Source organism: Mustela erminea, chromosome 19 (assembly GCF_009829155.1).
Source record: "Mustela erminea isolate mMusErm1 chromosome 19, mMusErm1.Pri, whole genome shotgun sequence".
NCBI classification, from domain to species: domain Eukaryota; kingdom Metazoa; phylum Chordata; class Mammalia; order Carnivora; family Mustelidae; genus Mustela; species Mustela erminea.
Genome location: NC_045632.1, coordinates 15,761,842 through 15,768,778, shown reverse-complemented (window position 1 = coordinate 15,768,778; position 6,937 = coordinate 15,761,842). Strand labels below are relative to the sequence as shown.

General features: G+C 49.3%; 1 long non-coding RNA gene across 7 annotated transcripts in view; it reads left to right on the top strand.

The window, feature by feature from the left end:
- Positions 1 to 6,937, top strand: part of LOC116579610 — a 33,826-nt gene that overhangs the window by 3,400 nt on the left and 23,489 nt on the right. For 4 of the 7 annotated variants that reach the window (XR_004281341.1, XR_004281338.1, XR_004281342.1 and 1 more), the window contains exon 2: positions 5,812 to 5,963. This is a non-coding gene — a long non-coding RNA (uncharacterized LOC116579610). Of the gene's footprint in view, positions 1 to 3,488; positions 3,527 to 4,447; positions 4,631 to 5,811; positions 5,964 to 6,937 lie in introns of all 7 variants that reach the window. The other 3 variants (XR_004281340.1, XR_004281339.1, XR_004281343.1) reach the window with 2 other exon arrangements.

The following is a 6,937-nucleotide window of genomic DNA, read 5'->3' as shown; positions in this document are numbered from 1 at the left end:
CATCTAGTTATTTATTTAATTTCTGCCTCTCGCTAGAATCTGGGTTCTTTTGGGATTGGAAGTAGGTATGTTTTAATGACTTTTAGGATCTACCCTAGGGTCATTTATTCATTCCAATGGATGTTTGTTGAGCCAACACTAGTGGGGGCACCTGGGACAAAATGGTGAACAAGATATGGAAAGTTTCTAGCAAAATACTTATATTCTAATGAAACACTTAAGTAAAACATATTGTATCAAATGGTGAAAGCTGCTATTTAGAAATTAAAACAGGGCGCCTGGGTGGCTCAGTCAGTAAAGTGTCTGTCTTCCGTTCAGGTCATGATCCCAGGGCCCTGGGATGGAGCCCTGAGCCCCAAGTCTGGCTCACTGCTCAGCAGGGAGTCTGCTTCTCCTCTCCCGCCCCACCCCCCCTGCAGTGCTCTCTCTCTCTCAAATAAAGAAAATCTTAAAAGAAAAATTAAAAACAAACAAAAAACCCCCAAAACGCCCACCCAAACAGATGAGGGATGTATGAGGGCAGTTTGCTGGAAAAGATATTCAAAGGAAGCCTCACTGAGAAGGTGACCTTCTCACAAAGACCTGAAGGAGGGGAGAGAGGAAGTCAGGTGGATACCGGAGGACCACCATTCCAAGCAGAGGGAACAGCCAATGCAAAGGCCCTGAGGTGAAAATGTGCTTGGTGTGTTCCAGGAACTGGGTGGGTGGAGTTGAACATGGGGACTGGTAAACTGTAAGCAACGCTGCTGGAGATGGGAAAAGGGTCAGTCTAGTCAAGTGGAAGCTGGGGGAGGAGTTTTACTTCACCTCGGAGGTGGAGCCCTTGGAAGACCCTGATCTGGCTCAGGTATTCACAGCACCTGAATGGTGTGGGTGTGAGAAACAGACTGTGGGAGGTGGGGTAGGAGCCAGAAGATCAGTCAGGAGGCTGATTCAGGGGAACAGTCTGGAGGAATGGGGGCCATGGAGGGGTTGAAGTGGGCGAGTTGTGGATCTGTTTTGGAAGTAGAGCCCATAGGACAGGCTGAGGGGTCAAAGCTCCCCATGATTCAAAATTCCCAGCTGCAGGGCCCATAGTGGTGGCTAAGGTCCCCAACTCCTTTTGGTGCTCTATCCACTAGGAGAGGTTGCTTTAAAAAAAAAAAAAAAAAAGATTTTATTTATTTATTTGAGAAAGAGAGAGTATGCGGGGGAGGGGAGGTCAGAGAGAGAAGCTAACTACCCGCTGAGCAGGGAGCCTAAGTGGGACTCAATCCCAGGATCCTGGGATCATGACCTGAGCTGAAGGCAGACATTTAACTGGCTGAACCACCCAGGCGCCGATAATTGTTATTTTTAAAAAAGATTTTACTTATTTGAGATAGAGCGTGTATGTGCAAGAGAGAGCCAGTGAGAGCGAGTGCATATGAGGGGCAGAGGGAGAGGGAGAAGCTGACTCCCTGCTGAGAAGGGAGCCTGATGTGGGGCTCCATCTTGGAACCCGGGATCATGACCAGAGCCAAAGGCCAATGCTTAACCAACTGAACCACCTGGACGTCCCCAGATTTTTTTTAAAGTAACATTTTTATTGAGATACATTAATCCTTTTAGAGTATACAACTTAGTGGGTTTTATTCACAAGGTCGTGGACAGTCACCACTGTCTAATTCCAGAACTTTCTTATCACCCCTAAAAGAAACTCCATCTCCTTCAACCCCCAGCAAGCTACTTTCAGTCTGTATGGATTTGCCCCTTCTGAGCATTTACTATCAGTGGGATCCTAAACACGTGACCAGTAGTGTTCAGGGGTCATCCAAGTTATGGGATGTCCTTCACTCCTTTTTGTGGCCAAGTAATATTCCCTCTGCATGGACATAGCGCATTTGTCTTCATAGGTTAACAATTGCTACTGCTCACTCCTCCAGGACTCTTAGCTCCTGGCTCACTGTCTCTCGTTGTGCCTCTCTCACCATCCTCAGTGACTTCCACACCCAGGTAGACGACCCTTAGGCCATCCTCTGGGCTCCTAGACCTCCTCTTCTCTGGTGAACTTGTCTTCTTCTCAGCCCATCCCTCCAGTGGGTACATCTCCACTCTGTCTCAGTAACCACGGCCTCTTAGAACCTCAGTTTCAAGCATCTCACTCGCCATGCCTTGTATCCTGCCTTTCTAGTTCATTCCTTTGAAAACCTCAACTCCCAACAATTTCCTCCAACACCATTCCTCTACCCCTCAGCCCCTTCGTGTCTTCACACAGATCGAATTCCTCCACCAACCATTAGGATCACCCGCTCACACGTTCACTGCATACCTCCCCACCTCACCGTACTCATCTGGCAAAACCACAGTCCTTATAAAATCCAAGCTTCTCCCTATCGCAGGCCCGCACCTGTGCAGCCGAATGTGGGCGGAGAAAAATACACACTCAGGCTACCTGGCCCCGCCTTAACTTCCCGTCCACCGACTGGGTGTGGACCACAGCACTGCTTGGCAACTTTGCCGGTGGCCCTGGTCCCTTGATCCTCCAAGATGACATATCAGACCTTCTCTTCAAACCTCCAAGAGCTCTTTCCTCCTCCTCACTCCCAGCAGTGACCTCCTTCTTGCTTCCTGAGAGAATCACAGTCACCTCCTCACCACGCCCACCCCCCTCATGCATGGTCACCCCCCCCACCTTCTCCCTTGTGCCTGGGGTTGGGGTGGGGGGAGGTGAGTAGCCAGCCCTGTTTCGATCCGCTGCGCTTCCTTTTTTTCCCCATGCATATTCTCATTTTCCTCTTCCCCCATTCAAGAAAGGGATCCCCTGTGGGCTGGGGGTCTCAGGAAAGAAAAGTGACAGGTCTGAGCGCAGAAATAGGTCAGCTTTCTTTTCTTTTCAAAGCCTCTTTAGGACTCTAAGCGGAAATAGCTTCATGGTCTATTGAGTGTCAGAATGAAAGTTCAGATGCCCTCAGGGGCCCGTGTGTTAAGTCCAGTCCTGGAGGAGGAAAAGTCTCCATTGCATTCCATAGCTGGGACGCCTCCTCCCCCCAAGTCTATTGAGGTCCAAATGACATAATAAAAGTATACAAGTTGAGGAGTGTCGGCTTCTGTAAACCTGGGAAGCCACCACTGCAACCAAGATCATGGCGGTGAGAATGAACGTAGGCATCATTCCTGAATTTCTTCATCAAACCCACCGTCCCTCGCCCCTCTGTCCCTCGTCCCCTCCGCACAGACACTGATCTGCTTGGTTTCTGTCACTGTTGGTTAGTTGGCATCTTCCCGAATGAAATGATACAGTGTGGATTTTCGTGTCTGGCTTTTTTCACTCAACATCACAGTTTTGTGCTTCATGCGTGTCGAGCTAGGCCATTGCAGGGGACAGTTTATCAAGTCGCCATGATTGATTTATCAAGTCACCTCTTGGTGGACCTTTGCCTTCTTTCTAGTTTTTGGTAATTACAGATAGAAGTGATGTGAACACTGGTGTATGAGTCTTCGTGTGAACATACGCTTTCATTTCTCAGGGTACACACCTAGGAGTGGAATTCCTGAATCATACTTGGTAGGTATATATTTAACTTTAAAAAAAAAAAAAGATTTATTTATTTGACAGAGAGTGTGTGGGGAGGGGCAGAGGGTCAAAGAGACAAGCAGACTCCCCACTGAGTGGGAAACCTGACACTGGGCTTGATCCCAGGACCCTGATATCATGACCCAAGCTGAAATCAAGAGTCAGATGACTTTTTTTAAAATTTTTTAAAGATTTTATTTATTTATCTGACAGAGAGATTATAAGTAGGCAGAGAGGCAGGCAGAGAGAGAGGGAGAAGAAGGCTCCCCGCTGAGCAGAGAGCCCGACGTGGGGCTCGATCCCAGGACCCTGAGATCATGACCTGAGCCGAAAGCAGAGGCCTAGCCCACTGAGCCACCCAGGGGCCCCAAGAGTCAGATGACCCTTGATCGACTGAGCCATCCAAAGCCCCCCTGTATTTGAATTTTTAAGAGGCTGCCAAGCTCGGGGCACCTGGTTGGCTCATTGGTAGAGCATGTGACTCTTGATCTAAGGGTCGTGAGTTCAAGCCCCTTGTTAGGTGTAGAGATCATTTAAGTTAAAAAAAAAAAATTAAGGGGCACCTGGGTGGCCCAGTTGGTAGGCTGCCTGACTCTTGGTTTCAGCTTGGTCCATGGTCTCATGGGTCATGAGATCAAACCCCACATAGAGCTCTGTGCTCAGTGCTCAGGGTGGGGTCTTCTTGGGTTTCTCCCCCTCCTTCTCCTCCACCCCCGCACTCACTCTCCCTGAAATAAATAAATCTTTAAAAAAATTTTTAAAACTGCCAAGTCATTTTCCAAAAATAGTTGTACCATATGTCACTTATTTCATAATAATAATAATAATTTTAAAAAGCTGGTTGACAATTGAGTCTCTAATTTGTTCACTCTTTCATTTAACGAGTATTTATTGGGCACTACTCTGTGCCAGGCCCCATTCTAGGCACTGGGAATTCAGCCGTGACCAAGGGTCAACAAAAATCCCATCAATGGGAGGCTGACTTTTGACTTCGATCCTCTCCCAGTGCAGGTGATACGGTTCAGAGGCTGGGAGCACACAGGTGCTCAGGAGACGGATGGCCTGGGTCCAAATCCTGACTCCTCCCTTTCTGAGGTGTGTGGCCTTGGGCAAGGTCTCTTTACTCTGAGACTGGCCCTGTGGATCATGCAATCTTGACTGTGTAAGATTGTGTCATTGTTGGTTTGCGAACTGGCCCCCCTGTACATAGAGGACAAGGAGAGACCAAAGAAAGAGGCAGACCGCTGGTTTAATAAACAAGGAATGCGCTCACAAGGCTTGTCTTGGGCACTGCAAGATGAGGTACGTCTCCCCACCCACCCACCAGCATCTTAAAGATTATATAGAGCCAGATGGTCTCAACAACACCTTACTCGGGCAAGGCTCTGTCCTTGGGACAGCTCCCACTGTGGGCATGGTGGGCAGAAGGACATTCCACAGTCAGGGGAGGGAGGGAGGCCTCTGATTGCCTGAGTCCAGCTCGTGGATCAGCCGGCGGTTATGTCTTCTGGATGACCTCCCCCAGTACTCCACCCCTCATGGCCAGCTCTTACGATTGGACACACCCTGAGTGGCCAGCACGGAGTTCCACTAGCACGGAGGTGGCTCGTTGGGAGGCTTTTTGGAGGAAGGTGGATACAGGCATGTGGAAGAGAAAACCCGGATGAAGATGATGATTCCTAAAATAACTAACAGTTTTTCCATCAAGAGTTCCATGCTTCTAACCACTGGTTTATTAAGTCCCCTAGGCTGGGGGGGAGGGGCGCATTGCTGAAAGTGTTCACTTTTGTCCCCATATGATTTAATAAAGACTGCCTTAGCTGCTTCATAAGGCAGGAGCACATGACCTTGTGTTTGGGTAATGACACATGCATCTCCTTGCAAAGTAGCGATAATATCCAAAGCCATTCTATTTGGGGGGACCGCTCTCCTCATCTGTTTCGTGTTGTAAAGACAGGCTTTGCTGCCTATCATTTAAGGCTTGCTAGGTGACCCGAATAAGGGCTTTGGTAGACCCTAATGACCCTCGGCCAACAGGGGAACAAATCTATAGCCAAACGATGGGGCCCATGGCAAGACTGTGCCCACTTGGCCTTGAGGAGAGGGAGGCTGGCAGTTTCAGGAACCTGACCTGGCTGAATGGACCCTCCATGCTGGCCAATGGAGGTGGCACTGTCAGGTGGGAGGAGATGGACTGGGGGCTCGGGGCTGGACATGCCAGAACAGGACTCCCGCTTTCTCCCTTCTCTCAGTAAATGGTGTGTGTTCCATTCCAGGTATGATGGATTTCGACAAGTCCAGCTCGTAGCAGGACAGCGGGACCCAGTGGAGATGGAGTAGTTGCCCCTCGTTCAGGGGTACAAAGTAATGCCCCCCCATCCCAGTGGGATGAGTCACCGCAGATGCCAGTAGATAATTCCTGTCTCAGGTGCGTTGGGGCTTGGGGTTCTCAGTAGCAAAGCACGTTGATCTGCAGTGAGAGTTGGGACATGACTTCCGTGCCCTTCTGGTGTTGGGCGTCTCTGAAGGGGTGTTCAGACTGGCATATGGCGCAACAAGTCCTTCCAGGTGATCATTCACATGTAGGGGCCGCCTGGGTGGCTCAGTTGGTTACCTATCCAACTCTTGATTCCACGTTCTTAGGGTCCTGGGATCAAGCCCACCATCGGGCTCTATGCTGGGCGTGGAGACTGCTTGAGATTCTCTCTCTCCCTCTTCCTCTGCCCTTCCCCCGAGCTCATGCTCTCTCTCTCTCTCCCTCTTTCAAATAAAAATAAATAAATCTTTTTAATTTTTTTTTAAAGATTTTATTTATTTATTTGACAGAGAAACAGCTAGAGTGGGTACACAAGTAGGGGGAATAGGAGAGGGAGGAGCAGGCTTCCTGCTGAGCAGGGAGCCCAATGCAGGGACCCCTTCCAGGACCCTGGGATCATGACCCAAGCTGAAGGCAGACAGTTAACTAACTGAGCCACCCAGGTGCCCAAGCACAGGGGTTTTTTTTGTTGTTGTTTGTTTTATTAGGTAGGTTCCACACAGAACACAGAACATGAACTCACAACCCTGAGATCAAGACTTGAGCTGAGAGGCAGTAGGCAGAGAGGCAGGCAGAGAGAGAGAGGAGGAAGCAGGCTTCCCGCTGAGCAGAGAGCCCGATGCGGGACTCGATCCCAGGACCCTGGGATCATGACCTGAGCCGAAGGCAGAGGCTTAACCCACTGAGCCACCCAGGCGCCCCAAATAAATCTTTTTTAAAAAGGCAAATGTATTAAAGCCTGGGAGAGGATTTTAGTCCACCCAGCCAGGGTGGTTTTATCTGTTAGTAATCTAATAGGCTGTTGGACTGCCCCATATTGAATTTTCTATGGGTTCCTCTCCCTTGCAGATGTTCTAGCAAACTCT